This window comes from Pyrgilauda ruficollis, unplaced genomic scaffold, assembly GCF_017590135.1.
Source record: "Pyrgilauda ruficollis isolate IOZ18807 unplaced genomic scaffold, ASM1759013v1 scaffold54, whole genome shotgun sequence".
NCBI classification, from domain to species: domain Eukaryota; kingdom Metazoa; phylum Chordata; class Aves; order Passeriformes; family Passeridae; genus Pyrgilauda; species Pyrgilauda ruficollis.
Window position 1 is genome coordinate 1,593,113 of NW_024527044.1, and position 19,828 is coordinate 1,612,940.

At 39.6% G+C, this 19,828-nt stretch overlaps 1 protein-coding gene across 2 annotated transcripts in view; it reads right to left on the reverse strand.

Annotated features, from left to right (window-relative positions):
• Positions 1-2,864, reverse strand: part of LDAH (lipid droplet associated hydrolase) — a 109,747-nt gene extending 106,883 nt beyond the window's left edge. For both annotated transcript variants that reach the window (XM_041480973.1, XM_041480972.1), the window contains exon 1: positions 2,785-2,864. The gene's annotated coding sequence lies outside the window, so the exon portion shown is untranslated. The remainder of the gene's footprint in view (positions 1-2,784) is intronic.
• Positions 2,865-19,828: the final 16,964 nt, after the last annotated feature.

A 19,828-nucleotide genomic window follows, 5' to 3' on the forward strand; every position in this document is an offset into this window, starting at 1 on the left:
TATTACAGCATTTTGCACAAGGGCTCAGCTCCTCCCATCAAGATAACCGCTAAATCCTGATAACTCATGACTGAATACTTACAGGAACAAAGCCTGTGCTCATCACAGCTTCAAATAAGAAGTAAGAACCTGATACTCACCTGATACTCATTCCAAACTTCAGACTCTGCAAAAATTTGTCTCACAAATTTGTTTTTGTTGTTTTCTTTAAACTAAAGATTTGAATAAAGAATTAGTCTAAACAAAGGACAACGGGAACAGGATATAAACAGAAGCTAGAGAAGAGATGGAAAAAGGAAAGAACCAAGTGAACAGCATGGTAGCAGCAGGAGGAAGCAAAAATACTGAAGAAAGAAACAAGGATAATGATGAAATAAACCCTGCCAAACCTGAAGTTGTAGCATCGCTGGTTAGACATTGTTCTGGCACATCAGAATTACCTAACACATGGTAACAAGGTGCTGTCACACTACATGAGGTGGCTGTGCAACCCCAGTGAGCTAAACAAGCAGTTCTCATTCATTTCACCAGTGACTGTGTCGTCAGGCTTGTATTCAGTGTGAAAACTTCAATTTGTTTCATGCCTAATTGTTCTTTAAGCTCAGACATTTCATATTACACCTTTTTTTTTCCTATTATAACTATTCTTTTACCAGAATAATTTACTTCCCCCAGTATAACCTGTTTACAAGCCTCACAAGACATCTAAATGTCATCAATCAACATGTAAGCTGGAATCCAGTGTTGTCAAACATTTCACTGGGAATTCAGTGTCTATGCAGCAGTTTGTCAGGAGCAGAAAAAACACAGTCACATTGCTATTAAGAGCATGCCTGAATTAAGTAAGTGAAAATTACCTGTCCTTCATATCCTGTAAACACGTTTTCTGTACAAATGCATACACAGTATGCTCTAAAGCTGAAACCTTGAAATTCTGATTCTAATACTCAATAAAAATAACCTAGACATCACTCAAAATCGGGACCACCCCTTTTTCCAGACAAGGTGCCCTCATTATAACAAACGAAAAGAATGGGAAAAAAAAAGTTTCATTTAAAAGAAATCAAAGTTATCCATTAAAAACAAACAAAAACCAGCACCGAAAACAGTACAATTAGGAAGCTGTAGGGTATATTTTGTCAAATTTACTTGCAAGTTCTTTGGCTTGGCCAGTCATATTGGAAATTTTGTTTTACCATTACACATACACAATTTATTGTAATTGTCCTTGTGAATCAAACGAAACAGATAATCTATGTAGAAGTAGCAGGAAGTGCGTCAAAAACCAAGAGATGTCAGTGAGCTAGTGGACTTTTGACCCACAGAACTACTTGAGGCTGAATGTTTGGAAAACTAGAGCTACCTATTGGTCAAAGGCAAGGATGAGCTGATGGAGAAATCCACAGTGGCTCTTTAAGACCTCAGCACATCTATTCCAGCAAGTTCCTGGACTGCACTTTATTGCAAGTAGAGTGGATACTCACAGAGTGGGACTAGGTAAAGAAGAATCATACAAGCTTTGACTGCTTTGATATAAACCTTGTAGTAATTCCATGATGGAAAGTATAAAGTCTTAGTGTTGTCACTTACCCAGGACTGTAAATGTGTGACCACTTCCCTCACTGACATCATAAACAAGTGTAACAAGAAAAATAGGAAGCTGCAGCAATCACAATTAGTAACTGAAGGCTTCTAGTCTCTGAGGCACACAGAATACAGATTCATATCCAGATTCTGTCACAGGCCCATGCAGATGGACTCTCAGGCCTTAACTGGATACCATAAGGTCCCAGAGGGCCAGGAGTATACAACACCTAAAAAAATAAGAGTCTGCATCATTCAAGTCTTTATTATTATAGTTAAGTTGCAAGAAAATAAGCTGATTCTTCATTTTTGCAATGCAACAAAAAACTTACCACTAAGAAAGCTCTCAACAACTGTCATGCCTCAAATAGCCCTTCATCATTGTCCTAATTTCTTTCACTGCACATTTCCATTCCAGCATTTACTTGTTTCCTGAACCTGCTGCTCATTCTGTCTGGCACAGGCACCTCTTCTCCTGTGTAGTGAACACAGGCGTGAAGGTGGGTGCTGACAGTGACGATGCCCTGGGACCAGCACTGACAGCAAACCTGACAGCCAGCAGATTCCCGAAAGAGGGTGTGAGCCTGCAGGACTCCCTGCTTTTCCAAACCAGCACCTCCTCTACTAAAATACGCCTCTTTCCACTTAAAAAAAAATCTCATCTCACCTCTAGCTTTTAAGAATCTGTAATCTTATTTTCCTCTTTTACTATTTATAGGCCCTCCAGGTCATAGACTTTTCCCACGTTTCTTGTTTTGTAACACACCACCAAGATAACAAGCATCACTCAGCTCCGAGAGATGCTTCACAGGAACAAGCGCTAACACACAGAAAAAACACCACGAATAGCATCACCTCAGTTATTTTCTGGAAAAGAAGATACCACTTAGGACTCGTTTCATTAAGTCTCCTCCATGACAAAACAAGTCAAGGGAGCACGCACGAAGCGCTTCTTTCTGCATGGGATGTGTCAGTCCATCCCCAAGCGCACGCCTAGAGATCACCTGCGTTATTCGTTGCAACGGCTCTGTTACAGACCTGACACCCGACACAGCCGGGCTGGCGGCACCTCCCTGCCGGGCGAGGCTGCGGGTCAGCCCCGCACGGCGGCGGGGGGTGATGGTCCGCGGGCTCTCGGACCCGGCACAGGGGAGGCAGAGGAGGCAGGGGAGGGCAGGGCAGGGCCGCTGCGGCACTTACCTTCCCCGCTGGCAGGCTCCCCGGCTCGCAGCACGGCGGCGGCCGGCGCTGTCTCTGCCGACACCGGGCGGAAGCAGCCGGCGAGGAGGGGCCGGGCCGCTCCTTCCGCCGGGGCCGCGGGGCGCGCTGAGGGCGGGGCGGGCCCGACCCGCCCCCCGCCGCCCGCGCCGTGAGGGCGGCGGCTGCGACCCCCCTGAGGGAGGAGACCGGCTTTCCCACCCAGCCCTTCCTACCCGGCCTTTCCTACCCAGTCCTGCTCACCCGGCGTCAGGCGCCAGTCACCCGCTTGGGAATGGCAGGAGCGAGAGGGGAGGTCATCCCGGGACGCGCGGCTTGGGGGTTTCCTTCTGCCTGTCATTCACTCTCTCACAGGTCACAGTTTCTTTGGGAATTCTGGCAAAGGAGAAAAGGAATAGGTCGTTTTTAAAGAGCAAAATGAACTGGTGCTTGAAAAACGGCAGAGAAAGGGGTAGCAAAGTGCAAGCTTATCCTTCAGCGTGTTTGAAGGTTACAATTATAGAATCACAAGGCTGAATCATGCGGTCCAACCATCAGCCCAGTGCTGCCGCTGCAAGAACCTACTAAACCACTAAATCAACCCGGCACCAGATCCAAGACACCTCCTAGACACCCCCAAGGATGGTGGCTCCACCACGAGGCTCCCTGGGTAGCCTAACCCAATGCCTGACCACTCTATCCATGATTTTTTTTCTAGTATCTAATCTGGATCTCCCCAGTCTGTTTAAGGCCATTTCCTCTGGTCCTCTCACTGTAGGCATGGCAGAAGAGACCACTCCCTTCCCCGCTACCGCCTTCTGTCAGGTGGCTTTAGAGAGCAAAGAAGTCCACCCTGAGCTCCCTCAGCTGTTCCTCATAATATCTCATAGTGTTTTCTGGACTTTTCATAAGCCTTGTTGCTGTTTCCTGAACAGAGCACTGGGACTGTAGCAACACACTAAAGCACAACATTCCTCCCCACTCAAAAAAAAAAAAAAAAAAAAATGATGTTTTGAGGATCAACTTGCAAAAGAACGCCATGCAACTAGCAACAGGACAGGAGGACATCGTCTTAAGCTGTGCTATTCCTCCCCACTCAAAAAAAAAAATTAAAAAATGATGTTTTGAGGATCAACTTGCAAAAGAACGCCATGCAACTAGCAACAGGACAGGAGGACATCGTCTTAAGCTGTGCCAGGGGAAGTTTAGGTTGGACATTAGGAAGAAATTCTTCACAGAAAAGATGATTAGACCTCAGAATGGGCTGCCCAGGGAGGTGGTGGAGTCACCGTCCCTGGAGGTGTTTAAGGAAAGACTGGGCGTGACACTCTGTGCCAAGTTGACATGCTGCTGTTAGGTCATAGGTTGGACTCAGTGATCTCAGAGGTCTTTTCCAACCTAACTGATTGTGTGATTCTGTGACGATAATAAAAGTAGCAGTCAATTTTTTCCCTAAGCACCAGGAATCTGACAGAGTCTGCATGCCTGCTGGGTAAGGTGTGAAAGGAGCGCAGAGAAAATGTAATGAATAAACTAAACCCCATGCTCATCAGAGAGGAGCTCAGGGAGCTTGTCATGCTAAAATGCTGCTTTTTGAGTAAAAGTGTTGGGAGAGATGTTTCCAGTTGAAGCCAGGGTAGCAGGTAAAAAGAAATAAATTGAATAGTAGGAAATTGGCAAGATTGGATGGTGTTTATTCAGGAGTTACACAGGGATTCGGGCATGAAGCAGCTGGACTATGTAATCACATGCTACAGGAGGTGCTGGAGGACTGGGCACTACTGCCTCTAGCCAAAACCTGAGCAGCTTCAAAAGGAGTCCCTAAGATTGGTAAGTATGTTGATCAAATCAGTGGGAAGAATAACAAAAGCAAGTGGAAGTGGAATAGGAGTAGGAATGTGCTTGAGAACCATCAGCTTTATTTTCTGTGGAGGGACATGGTGCCTCAGAAATCTGTGGGACTCTTTGGAGGAGCCAAGTGACCTTATCTGCCAAGGCAAACCAGGCCAATGAACTCAGAATCATAGAATCATAGAATATCCTGAGTTGAAAGGGACACATCTATATCATAATGTTCAATTCCTAGCTCTAGACAGGAGGCTCCAAGAATCCCACCATGTGCCTGAGAGCATTGTTCAAATGCTTCTTGAACTCTGTCAGGCTTGGTGCTGTGAACACTGCCTTGGAGAGCTGTTCCAGTGCCCAACCACCCTCTGGGGGAAGAACTTTTTCCTAACCTAAACCTCCCATGTCTCAGCTTCCTGCCATTCCCTTGGGTTCTGTCACTGGTCACAAGAGAAAGAAAGATTGGTGCCTGCCCCTTGGCCTCCCCTCATGGTGATGTTGAAGACTGCAACAAGGTCTCCCCTCAGTCTCTTCTCCAGGCTGAACAAGCCCAGTGACCTCAGTTGCTCTCATATGGTTTTCCCTCTAGACCTTCACCATATTTGTAGCTCTCCTTTGGACACTTTCTAATACCTTTATGTCTTTTTTCTATTATGTTAACCAAAACTGCACACAGGACTCAAGGTGAGGCCATACCAGTGCAGAGCAGAGCGGGACAATCACCTCCCTTGACTGCCTGGCGATACTTGTGGTGCACCAGGCATGGTTGGCCCTCCTGGTTTGGGCAAGAATTTTCGTTAAAGGTTTTTAGAAGATTCAGGAGTCATGTTTTATTGAGCCACGCAAGATTTGAGCCCCTCAAGATTTGACTCAAGCTGCAATTTGTTTTAGTTGTTAATCAGTAGCTGTAGCAAGACAGTTATAATTAAGCAATTGCATTGTGAACGTTGCATGCTTGGCTAATCTGTTGTTTTAAGGAAAAGGGAAGACAATCCCAAGATGAAGGAGCTGTCTGGGTGACAGCCACCAGGAATGAAATCAGCAGATCTGAGCAGTAACTGAGGGAAAGGTAAGTCCAGCAGTAGGAAATCATGGGAATCAGCTCATTGACCACTTACTCTAAACAGACTTTAAACTCAAATGGAGGAAAGAACTGTGCATGTGGACTAATTATCATGAGAAACAAGAGTTATAACTAGCATATAAGGGGTGTGAGTACTAATTAATGAAAAAGTTGTGTAATGCTGATGGCATTGTTTGGTAAACCATATAAATAGTGTAAAGTTTTGATGACTGGGGAGCCAGCCTTTTGTGTCTTACAAGCTCCTTACTTTACACAAACTTGAAACAAAAATTGGAATGCTTCACCTCAGTGTGTGAATTGGTGATGTGCACTGATGAACAAGCTCAATGAGATAAAAGATTACAGCCTTCAGCTGGGTGGATACTTGGTAGAAAGGGTAGAAAAGAAAGGTTCAGAATTGATTATTGTCTTTTTCAATGGATTGTGTAACAGGTAGGACTTAAAAGGAGTTTTTCTGAAGGTCAGTACTGTTCAACACAGGCATAAATAGTCTGGGAAAAGGGGCGGACAGTGGAGTAGTAAAATCTGTTGTTCACACTGAATTATTTAGATTTAAGAAAAATTGTCAAGTTGCAGAAGGACCTCTTGATTCCTATTGCACAATAAAATGATGGACATGTTGACATGTGAGATAAAGCTGAGTATTTAAATGGAATATAAAGCCTTGTGCTTCCAAAATCAGGTAATATTTATTAGCCATTGGGAACTGAATGCCATGATTCTTACTCTGTGTGATGGTGACGTGCTCTCTGCTTGGATGAGGATTGCAGTTACTATCTCTTAGAAAGGGTACAGTAAATCTACAAAAGATATGGAAAATGTGACAAAATTTTTCATAGATCTGAAATTCCTCCACATAGTAAGTACAAAGTAAAATGGAAATTGGAAGACAAGCTAATGAGAAAAGTAGCTTGGGGAAATAATGACAATGGTTTGTGAAACCAAGCTGAATGGACAGTGATTCCTCATTGTAATTTCTAATGCAAAACGTTTGGATAACAAATTAAGCTAATAGGCAGCAGTTTCAAAACAAAAAGTATTTTAAGCAGTCTTAAATATCATTGGAAATGTCACAGGTTCCTAAAATTTTACAGGAATTTGCAAAAAGATAAGGCAGATTTATGGAAAGAAAAATCTATCGGGGACTGTTAAACATGAGAATACTCTGTAAAGGCTCAGGTATCCCTGAGAGCTGTCACTCTGCCAGAACCTGCACCAGCGAAATAGCCCAGTGTGCTTGCCCTTTCCTTGGCACAACTGTTGGAGGCTGTCAAAGACAGGATGGACTTTTGGCCTGATCTGATACAGTTTTCATATTCCTATTTGCAACTTACTTAGCTTTTTTTCTGAGGTTCACATCAAATCCTTTAGGTCATTTCTTTTTCCAGAACTCAGTTTCTCTAATGTGCAAATATATAAAAGAACCACTGAGGTGCTTGATGTATTGTTGATCAGAGTACATTTTATTAAACTGTTTATAAAATTGGTTTGTCAGCGGCAGGTTAGCTCATGTGTGATATTACAATAAAGAATGCATACATTTTTTTTTTATATGAACTAGAGTTGATAAGTTACTGTAGCGAAGTCGCAAAAAGCTCTTACACTTTGTAGAAGAGGCGCTTTGCCGGGTTTGTGAGCAAATGGAAACTTTAGGTAGGAAAATGTCATTATTCCACATCTCCTTGGAAAAAAATGAACTTGACATAGTGTTGATTGCCTCATTGTACCCAGTAGTGTGAGTACATGCAGACCTTGTGCCTTTGAGTTATGTTCCTATGATGAATGGCAGCAGTAACATTTTTGTAGGTATTCTTCCTGTATTATAAGACTAAAAAAGACAACTGCAAGGTTTTGGAATCAGAAGTTGATTGGAGGTTGTATATATTGTGTATTATGTATATATGTATATGTATATATATATGTATATAATATTACTTTCATGTGCTTTTTTTTTTTTTTTTTAAGTATATAATTCCACAGTACAGCAAACACAAAACTTGGAGCATGTGAATAATCTAACATAGAGCAATGGTCCCAGAGTTTCTGGACATGCATAGGCTTGCTTAAACAAAGAGTATCCTGGAAAATAGTGATGTTAAAGTGGCTCACATGCATTAAAAATTTTGGTAGATCAGAGTGGAATACAATAAATACGTTTAAGGGCTCGTTTAATTCAGGCATAGGGAACAAATAAAATTTATGTTATGAAAGCTTGGGGTGGTGCTTTATAAGGTCAGATTTTCATGAGAATTTGGCATTACTTCCCTGGTTATGTTTTTACTGCTACATGAAACAGGACCAGTGAATGTCCTTTAGTGCTGAACTGCTGGTTGTTCAGATTGGTCAAGCATTGCCCTGTTCTGGGCCTGTGAACACTCTGATGAGCAGTCCGGGGTGCATTCCGGGGCATGGACTCACACCAGAAGCCATGTTGAGTAGTCAGGATGAAAAACCTCCACCAAATATGATGTTCTTCACTTCTTGTAGTCTTCCAGAGCTGTCCTAGTGGCCTTTGCACTCTCACCCAGCCCATAGCATCACACTGCATCCAGCCCACATTTTGTGAAATGGAGAAGTCACCCTGGAGGGCTGCAGTACAGTCTTTGTATTTTTCAGGCACTTATGAATGAAAAAACCCCTACACAATATAACAACTTTGTTTAATGGCCACAGTGGTACCACCTAGCTCCAAAAAAGAACTGAGCCAAGTACTAACAAGTGTAAGTGTGGCCAGGCTGCGCCCCTTGGATGGCTAAGGGTCTCTGGTGCTACTTCATTTTACTGCAGGGGCATGGCTTCTGACCCATGGCCCAAATAGGAACGTTTTATATAGCCAGGTACCAGGAAGGCCTTGAGGAATATTGGTGCTGAAACAAATAAGCCTGGAATATTTTTGCTGGCATCAAATGAGAGGCACAATGGCATTCAAGCAGGTTTTGAGAAGTTAGTTGGTAGTATCTCTAAGCACCAAATAAATCTGCAGGAGTTAGGTTCTTCTGGCCAGAGCCCTGGAGGCCATCTGCTGCAGACTTGTTTAGTAATATAAATAACACAATAATTGCTATGACCTATATATTTAAAGCTATTTCATAGTTCAGTTTAAAATGCTTAATCCAAAGAAAGCACGATTAATGTCCAATCAAAATAGAAAATGCCCTTTACATGTCAACAGTTACAGGATAGCAAATCCTGTCGAGGAACAGATGGAAGTGTCTTTGTTAGTGTTGCCCCACAGATGAGTGGAAATTAGTTTTAAGGCAGTAGAGACAGAAAAAAAGTGCATGTATGTGGAAAGTAACATACCAAATTCGCTGAAACTGCATAAGTACATGAAAAAAAGTTGCTGGTAAAACTTCCTGAAGAGACATTTGGTTCTTCAAAGTACCCACTAGTGTAAAATGTGTTTGTAGCTAGCTGTTAATGCAGCTGTGTGTACTGGAACAACTCACACAGCAACTGCCTCATATTTAATAGCTGCAAACTGTAAATGAAATAAAACATTGAATTTCAAGAAAATAAATTCCATTTATAAGTACATTTGAGAACTAGTTGAATAATTTGTGGTTGCTTTTTTCTCTTGCCTTCCCCTGTTGCTATCTAAAACTGACCATGAAAACTGTTAGTCATGAATCACAGCCAGGTTTGGCTAGAAATCTTCATCAGAGATTTTCTGATGTTTCAGAGGGTGCAGGCTTCAGTTCAGGTACAGAACATTGTCTCTTGTAAAAAGTCAGTTCTAGCTCTACCTTTTGCCTCAGCAACATGGATCACATTTTTGCTTAGCCTTTGCAGAATATTGAATTTTTTTCTGAACTGTTACTTATGATTACTTGTATGTGGTCTCCCTTTAAGCAGTCATAGACCCATATGCAGAGTTAAAGGGTGACAATGAAATACAAACCACTAGAAAGTGGTGAACTTTCCCAACACCTTTCTTCACTATTTCCTTCTTGTTAGTGATGGGACCAACTACTTTGCCCTTGAGGTCAATATGCAGCAAAAAACCTGCTGTGGTAATGTTTTGGTTTTAGTCCCAATGTAGATAGTAAATTAAAATTATTTCTGCTTCATTCATTTAAAAGGTATCAAATTGTTCTGTTTAACAACAGCTTTTGCATAAGTTTAACTACATTAAATTCCCTAAAATTTCATGTGTGTTTTGTCTATACCTTTGATAATAATGCAATATTCTTTATGCTCTAAAACTGTATTGTTGGTGAAGTAGAATCTGTGAGTGAATTTTAATTTAATGATGTATTGTAATTTTCATTTATGTCAGTGTTACATGAAAGAAAGTGTTAACATTTTAGAACCTTTGTTCTCCTTTCCCTGCCACCATTATATTGTTATAATACTTTATAGGGCAGAGTAGGTGACTTTGATTTTCTATTCCCTTGTTTAATGTTGGAAAGAGGTATACTTCTAAAACAAGCATGAGGTTTAGACATCAAATGAAAGAGAGGTCAACCCATCTGCTCCTGAGTCTAGCACAAACGGTGAATGGAGTACATGGGCAAGTAACTACATAGTTGTAATTTCACTCTAGAAAATAAGCATAGAAAAGAAAAATCAAAATGTTATTTTTCTGCTTTTTCATCTGCCCTTTTAAACTACACTTTCAGGTACACAGACTCACAGGAAGGATAACATAGGAAGGGACTCTGGAGATTTTTCTAGATCAATTCCCCTGCTCAAAGCACAGTTAGCTGCAGCAGGTTACTGCCACAGCCCCAGGATGCTGTTGGTCTTGTTGCAAGAACTCATTGCTGGCTTGCAGTAGTAATGTTGTCCACCAGGACCCCCAGGTCCTTCTCTGCAGAGCTGTTTTCCAGCTACTTGTTCCCCAGCCTGTGTGGCTGTGTGGGATTATTTCTTTTCCTGGTGCAGAGCTTCATACTTTCCTTTGTGGAACTGTGTGATGTTCCTCTATGGCCATCTCTGCAGCCCACCGAGGTTGCTCTGCGTGGCAGTACCTTCACCCCACTGCCCCCAGTTTTGCTGAGGGTCTGGCCCTTTGTCCAGCTCATGAATGCAGAGGTTAGACTGTGCTGGTCCTGCTATCGACCCCTGGCTGTGCTGTTAGTGAGTGGCCTTCAACTGAACTTGGGGCCACTGATTACAGCCCTTTGAACCCAACAGTTGATATTTTGCCATGATTTCTGGCAGTTTCCCAGTCTGCAGCACTTGAGATTTTCTTATATTTTCTGTGAAAGCACCTATAATGGTTCATCCATTATTCTCTGATAAATTCTTCTGCCTTTTCATCTTGTGCTTGTGTTTCTGACTTAGCAGGACATAATTTTCCCCTGCACAGGAGAAGGGAACCTCATTCTGGCTTATTATATTTCCAGCCAGTTAGCAGTAGTGAAGAAATTTTCCTGTGTGCCTCTCTCCAGAATGCTGCATGGGCACAGACTGTGCAGAGAGTCTCAATCTTTTGTTCTGTAACATTACTAAACTTTTTTCTCTGCAGGCTTCTAAAAGATGGCAGCCTTTTCTTCTGGATTATAGACAGACACATCCCTCCAGTTTCAGCTGGTTTTATTATTTAGGTCCAAGGCAGGTTCAATTACTAGAATATTGGGGGAAAGGGTGGGGAGTAGACCAGAGGTTGTGGTCTTTGTCTGTTGCTCTGAAACACTTACCTGTTTAAAAATATAGAAATATATCAATGACACAAATATTAGACTGTGGCTTCCTGGCACATGACGTAAAACAAGAGGGTATATTACATTTAAGGATGAAATTATTGAAGAGCTTGGTGAAACACTTGAACAGGTTGCTGAAAGAGGTACTGGATGCCTCATCCCTGGAAACATTCTAGGTCAGGTTGGATGGGGCTCTGAGCAACCTGATCTAATTGAAAGTGTCCCTGCACATTGCAGAGGGGCTTGACTAGATGACCTTTAAAGGACCTTTAAACCCACACTACTCTAGGATTCAGTGATTCTATGATTGACAGCAAACTCCTGTTAACTTACAAGGTACATTGAAAAAATAAATCCAGACAATTCCATTTGAGAAATACTCTGTAATGTTCTATGGCTATTTTCCATTATAGTCTATGGGAACCTATTATTTTGGGGTTTTAGTTTTCTTGGGGTTTCCTTTGGGGGTGGGTAGCATTTCAAGTAGTTGCTATTTTCAATACAATTATTTTTTAATACCACAAAGGTGGGATTAGGCTATTACTGGAGCTACTGAGCTCAGCTTTTTCACTGTTGTGGCCAGTTTTGCTGTTCGCTCTACTAAGAAAGCCATTGGAAAGTGGATTCAGCTGCCTGTGTGTAGCAATCTAGTCCTATTTGACATGTTCTTGTGCACCTAAGACATGTAGGTGTCTGGCACAGGAGAGACAGGACCTATCAGACACTTTTTGGTTTGGTAGCTGGTGTCTGAACATCTCAGGACACAGCAACATCCCCCTAGGACATCTTGACTGGGGCTTTCAGGTGTTTGTGTAACTCAGACCTGTCCTGGCAGCCTGCCATCATTGTCTGAATTCTAGTGAGCAGCACCACCTTACCAACTGTTCTTAAAAGACTGAAATTAGCAACATTTCCAAGTTTACCAATAAATTCATAGTTACTGTGCTTGAAAGAGAGCAGAAGAAACATGTATGCATACTGATGCTTGTGCATGTGGAATGTGATTGCATATGCAGTGGGTTGATGGGAAGACTACAGAAAGGTCTTTAGTAAAATTATGTGTTACCCAGATATGAAATAAAAAAGACAGAATATTTAATTAAGAAAGCCATTACATTTGCAAACTGGGAAGCATGCACACTTAGAGAATACATGTGGTGTATTTTTAGAAGTTCTTAACAGTCTGGTACAGAAGTGACATTCTTGCGCTGAGTTTGAAAGTGTTAACTGGCCTTAGTATAAATGTGCATTACAGCTGCTCTGATTACACATGAACTGGAGCTGGGGGCATTGTACTCATGTAAGTGCCGAACTTTCTCCACTAGTTCCTGGGCAGGAGCCCTGTAATCCTCTGGGAAGGTGTTTTGACAGTCCTTTTCACTGCTGAAAGCGGTGCTGAAAGGAATTTCCTGCCTTAGATTTCAGAGGTCTATTGGAATTGCTTTACTGGGGAGACTGACTCTTCAGCAGGCAGGAGGGAGGTAGCTATGGTAGGGCAAGGCTTGCTCCATAAAACTTGGCCTCGCTACGCCTTCCAAGAAAAAGAATGGAAATTGGTCACTTTTTCTTCAGACTCAGAAGTCAGCAGCTTGAGATCCCATAGCAGTTTTGAACCTTCTCCCCTTCCTTTCTTGTGCTGTCTGTATAATTTAAGTAGAACAAGTGTGTTCAAGAATTTGCTATCGGCTTTTTCTAGGTCATATTTCTGAAGACCTCACAAGCATCATACTGCCATGTGCCAAAAAATTAACATAAGGTAAAGTGAAATTCCAGCATGTAGCTGGAAGAAATCCAAGTGAGCGCAATATGTAAATAATCAGACTTTCAGCTTCTACCCTTTACTAAAGGTGTTTCCTTTGTTTCAATCAGTTCTTTATTATTTGAATATCTCATGCCATTATTTTAATCACCAAATTCTCCTCTATTCCTAATTTCTTCCTTTCTCAGATAAAATTTAAAAAGTATGTTTTACTAAAACATACTGAGTTTAAGATTAGAATTTTTTTCATAATGTTTCAAATTAAATAAGCTTGCAGTATCTCTTTATTTTAAATCTTACATTGCTAAAAATGGCAAAGGAAGTTAGAAAGGATAATAAGTAACACCTTTTTTGACTGCTGAAATTCAAATTCAACTAAATATAAACATTTTTTTCTCCTTGAAACTGAGATCATAAGCAGACAGCCACATCTTTCCCAATTCCAACTGACTAAATCTAGCTGCAGATTTATTTTAAGCACATAATGCCATTGCTGATTAATCTTTTATATGTTTATCTTCACAATATTCCTGTGAATGTAGGAGTTGCTGTTGTCTCTCCTTAGAAAACAAACAAACACATCAGTTGCATTAGGTATTAAAACTGTTTAAAATCTAGCCTAATTGGAATGAGATTTTCATGTATAGTTGGCTTCTTGCATGAGTTTTCAGAGATGTATTTGAATTATTTGTAAAAATCAAAATTCTGTATTCATAGATAAAAAGCAAAGTCTCTGAATTCGCATTGTTGTGCAGTAGTTAACTGTTCCATCTGAAGCAGTACAATGGTGTGAAACAATTTTCCTCTAGCACTGAAGGAAAGTTCTCAGAATAAAGTTTTCCCTGGTTTGGGGGACATATTCCTGTGAAGGAAAGCCTCTCTTCTCAAGCAACCATGTTCTCTGGGTACTCAAGGTGAGCCTTGCTTGGCCCCAGCTACCTCTGATTTCTTTTCCTACCTGTACTGATGTGGCAGATGATGAGCCCCTGAAAATTAGCCAGCTGCAGTCCCTCCTTTGATCAGTTAACCCCTTCCCTGCCACATATCAGTCGCAGGAACAAACAGGTGTGATTTACATTAGGTTTGTTGTAGCTCACACTTAGTGAGCATTAGCAAGTTTTGAATCAGCACCACAAGCCTCCATTGTTTATGCTAAAATTGCTCACTTTGGATGCTGAGAACATAAATTAACAAAATGAGGTTTCAGATGGTTTGGGGGAGTTTTTTGTTTCAGAGGTAGCCTTTTCTTTCTCTGATTTTTAGAAAAAATTAATTAAGCTTTAATATTCTGGGTACATTTTTAAAAAGTATAGTCTATGTTTATATTATTTGTCTAATACTATTTGTATGAAGTGGCCACCACCTGCATTTAATTTATCTTGTGACAGGTCTTTCCTGCCTTGATCTAAAATTCTTTAGAACACAGAAGAAGTGACTATTTTCTGCTTGGACTTTACTGGCTAGCTCCAGTTTGATTGTTGTGGGCCTCTTCGAGCCTAAACAGATAACATACATCCAGCACATAGGTTTTTAACTAATTACTAATGTTCTTAAAGCACTTTGAAGAGTAAAAGAACAATACATGTGTTAATTATTATTAAGAACTTAGCTTTGAACATCGTGTTCTGATATGAAAAATGTTTAGTGCGTCCTCACCAAATTGTAGCATTATAAATGTATTTCATTAAGAGGTCATTAAGACATTAAAAGGCATCATTACTAATCTATACATGATCTAAGCTTGGCAAACCTCTGTAATCCAGACTCATTATATTAGCATGAGTGCCTTTCCGGCCAAAAAAGTGCTGAGATTTTGCATGGTAGCGTTTCCATTTATCAACGATATTACAGATGAAATAAAACCTCTGATTTTTGGAAAATCTCCCTTTCTAGTCCCATTACTTTTTCCTGGGCTTGATATGGTGCAGTTGTTGTTTCTGGCATTAATGCCTCTTAGGTTCAGCGTTGCACACATTATTTGAATTGAGTAGTCTTATACATGAAGTGCAAAAGATCTTCAGCAGGCTCTGTCCAGGGGTTTCTTGGATGTGCATCAGTGGATTTTGTGAGAGAAAAAATCTTTCTGGTACATAAGAGTTATACATGTTCTTTGATAATGTGTTCTAGAGAAACTGTTAATTTTTCTAAATTACCAATTGTGATATGTAGCACAATAAATAGACTGTTGAAAATCATGGTGATTTTATTTAAAGTATGTATGATGAAAATAAAGATTAAATGATGAACTTCCAAAATGAAAAATCCTCAAAGAAATCTGCTGAGAAAAATCCAAGAAACCCATTGGGCTGCCTTTTCAGTTTTTCTGCAAGCTTTTATCTGTCACTTATAAGTTGTTTCTTAATTTGATCTTTTCTGCTTTGAAAACTAAAAGTGTAGTCAGCCATTGACATGTGAAGAAGAATCCCAGTGTTCTTCTTATTTCAATGTACTTCTCTAAACTGTGATAAAAAAAATGAAGTATTTTCATAAAGTGTGAAACCAATTTTTCAAAATAAATTTGATGCTTCGAAATATGAACATGTCTTTTCTGGGATAATTTAATGTATTATAAGAAAATGTTAATAAATTTTTATAAACATGTTAAATCAATCTAAGGATAAATGTGACAATTTAATATAATGACTGAGATCCACAAACCCTGTTTTGCATGTAATTGCAATATTGTAATGGTACAGTGCAATCATCATGTCAGTATTTTTGCTTATAAATTCTGAAATATTTCACCAAAACCATCTACTGTGGCCAGTGTATTTACTTTACTGTAAAATTCATTTTATTCTGAAGAATGCAGAAGATTTTTTGAGGTCCTGTGCTTGCAAAAGCTCACAAATCAGGTCATTTAATGGTCACTTAATATACTGAAGTGCATAAATATGCAGCACTGGAATTTGCAAAGCTTCTAAATGCCTAGTTCTATGTATATCATTAAAAATTAGGGATTTTACCCCTGACTTCCTTTAAGCTTTCTGTAATAGAATTCTGACTTGGAATATGCTGACTTGGAAAATACTTTCCAGTTATGGAAATTTATGCTTAATATTAGATGCCAAGTCATAATTCTGTTTGGGATTTAGATTCAGATTCAGATGCTGGCATCTAAATTGGGTTGTCTACAGTACAGCTAGTATGAATTACCTAGATAAGAGAACAAGCTATATGGCCTTGATGCAGTTGTCCACACTTGAGTCTCTGCTGCCACCTGGGATGCCCCTGGGCTTTTGAGAGAATGGCTTCTGGTGCAGATGTGATGGAGGGTCCGTGGGAGCTCCTTGCCTGGCTGGGGAGGTGGCAGTGGTGAAGAGTCCTGCACGAAGGGAAATATATTGAGATCTTCAGGAGAGTTTGTTGGGATGATACCATTTAGATTGTGACATTAGACTGTTATCCTGGAAGCTATGAAATTCCACTGTTTCTCCAGGAGAATAACAGGGCTCTCAGCCACAGAATTCTCAATCTGCACTACAGTTTTGCAATGTAAAAAAAAATGCGATAGAGGCTCTAGTGGCACCAGCCAAGTGAGTTTAGTCCTATTTTCAAAGGTGACATAACCCTTTTAGGTTGAAGGTTTTGCAATTGTTATTCACTGCCCTACTAGAGATTCTTGAGTAGTTTCCAAAGAAGCTGGCAGGCTGGTACAGCACAGCCCTTTTGGAAACTGACACCTAGAGTCTTGAGACTTTAGGCAGACATATTTTAACAAATATTCTTGAATAGGGAAGGCTTAACAACCAGAAAACATAAATATTTTCTGAAAAATGTTATACTAGAAGGATACTAGTGATGCCTGCAAAATAGAGATTGAGAAATTGAATATTCTTTATATTTTACTTTCCTTTTTGTAAATAATACTAAGTGCACTCTGCAAATAGTACCAATATAAAACCCTGTAGTATTAGTAGAACTAGTTTATGATGCAATGTTAACATTTTCTACCAGAACTTAAAAGCTTTGTACAGAAGACCTGCCTAGTACAAATAAATTGAATATATAAGACCTACACTTTTTCATCACAAACTGACTGATTGACTCTTCTATTCTAGCCAGATCAGTCGAGTCATAGTACAGTGTTACAGAGCACACTCTTAGGCTGAGTATCAGATAGCAGACTAATATATTTCAGATTGCATTAATCTTTCATGTTATCTTTTCCTCTCTACCATTGCTTTCCTATATTTTGTGTGGTTTTGATTCTATGTTTGTTTTCATTGTTCCATAAGAAAGATTATCTTTACAGGACACAAACTATAATTATGTATACTCATGCCTCCTATATCTCATTTACCTGTGACTGATGTTTGAACTCTTAATTTCTTGGCTGGATTATATACACTGAATAAAAAATAGTTTTAAAAAACCCCCAACCTTAGCTGATTTATAAGCTTTTGTGCTTATCAGAACAAGCTCAAGAGCACTTGGCTAAGATATTAAACATGTAGTCACGGATGAATAAAGACTTCCTTAGTCGGCACAAAATTGGATTTTAATATCTTAAGCCCCTATGCATCAACCCACAGAGCAGCAGCAATGTCTTCTGTATAGAAGTTTCACAGTTTCATAGTTAAGATATGTACCTAACAAATAAGATTGGAACTGAAAAGTTATAGTCTAAGGAAGTTTGCTAACCATGAAACTGTCAGCTGAAGACAGAAAAAAAGGCAGTAAGATGGTTAATACCTTACCTCTCTTGTTGAAGTTAAAATATTTTGTATCTACAAATGAGGACGTAATGGTGTTTGGAGGGAGAGGAAGCACCAGGAACCCTGATTTTGAAGTTTACTCAGTTTTCACTGCTAACAGTATGGAAGCTGGTTTTACATTGTCCAGTGACTAAGCTAAAGAGCAATCCCAGTGTCAGCACCTCTTATCCCAGCCGAGCGCTCTCTCCTCTTTGCTTTTGGGTTTCATTATCAATCTTCTTAGCGCGACTTCAGTTTTTGAGGTGACCAAATATTCTGCAGCTATAGTTTTGAAAGACAGCTGTCCACATCCTAGATGGGTATTTCAATGTCAGCAGTGAAGAGTCAGGTTTCATAGTTGTCCACTCACAGTGCAGCTGAGGTTGTCAAAAATCTCTGGAGGCTCCTTAGTCCAATTCACCTGCTCAAAGTAGGGTGAATTAGAGCTACTTGCACAGACCTTTGTTTCCAGTTGGATTTTGGGCATCTCCAGGACAGAGTCTCCATGAGCTTTCTTGACTACTGTTCCAGTGTTTGATTGTGTTTGCAGTAAAAAAAAAAAAAAAAAAAAAAAAAAAAAAAGTTTTTTCTTCTTCTGAAATGGAATTTTTAGTAATGCGTCTCATCCTGTCACCTGGTGACAGTGTGAGGAATCTGGCTCCATCTTTTTCATTCCTTCCCATTTGAACTCTTTTAACTAGGAAATGTTGGAAGCTACAGCATGCTTAGATAATAAGTTTGTTAAAAATTATTGTAGTTCTGCTCAAATACAGTCATCTTTTCAGAAAGGCACAGCCAAAAGCTTGAGAAAAATCTTAAGCAGTCTTACAAAAAGTCATGCCTTGTCTCAAAAATTAGTAAAAAAATGTGAAGGATCCTAAAAAAAAAATATCACTGAGAATACCACACTATTAATAGATCTTAGTGTTTTAATCTCTATGCTATAATGTCAGGCCATGCAAGTAAGCTGCATTTTTAATGCACTATAAAGAGAGGTGATAACTATCAATATTACATGACCAAAGTCACAGTGTTTTTTATCCAGAAGCCAATACCCTCAGTTCCTTCCTGAGACAAAAATAAACCTGGAGATCCAGGGAAAAAATTGAAAGAATTTTCCCTTTGGTAAATGGACTCTCCAAAGCAAAATATATTCAGGAGTGCAGAAGAAATATATGGATATTTCCACTAAAATCCACTGACATGGAGATAGATGGTAAGTATCCCCAGGGTAGAGAGAATCAGAAAGTTGTAGAAAAAAGAAAATGCTTGACTTGCTTGAAACTCTATGTTTCAAGTTACATGTGTTTAGGAAAAATAAGAACAATCTGGAACACAGTCATGGTAATAAGATGAGAAGGTGATCAATTGCAGGAGAGTCTGAATAGATTGCTTGGAAATGGGTTATTGTTTTTTCTATGTGTATTGAAAGAGTGATTACCAAAGGAAAAAAAAAGAGTTAGCTAAACTCTTTGTTGATTTTTGTAAAAATCCCTTTGAAAACTGAAGTAAATCTAATATTATGTAGCAAATATAAAGCCTAAGTCTTTTTGCAAGAGCTCATTGTTATTTCTCCTCTCATAGTGTGATCTGAATGCTTAATAGTCATGTTCTCTCTCCTATTATTTAGGTCATTAATGAAAGTGTATAGTGAGGTATACAAGCTACTTATGTGCTTCAAATTCATTGGACACATAAATGTTTGCAAGACAGATTCCTTTGTGATGCATCAGTCACAGAGGTTTTTGGCAATTTTATACTTTTTTAAGCAGCTGAAGCTTTGGGGGTTGTTTTTTGGTTTGTTTTTTTTTGGTTTTTTTTTTTTTTTCCCGTGAAACCATAAATTTCAAAACAGGCTTTTTAACTTTTTTTTTTTTTTTTTCCAGTGAAACCATAAATTGCAAAACAGGCTTTTTAACTTTTTTTTTTTTTTAACTTTTCTGATATTCTCTTTTTCTGACCTATTTGAAAGTGTATATAAATCTTATCTGCAAAGTTTGGAATTTCCCATTAA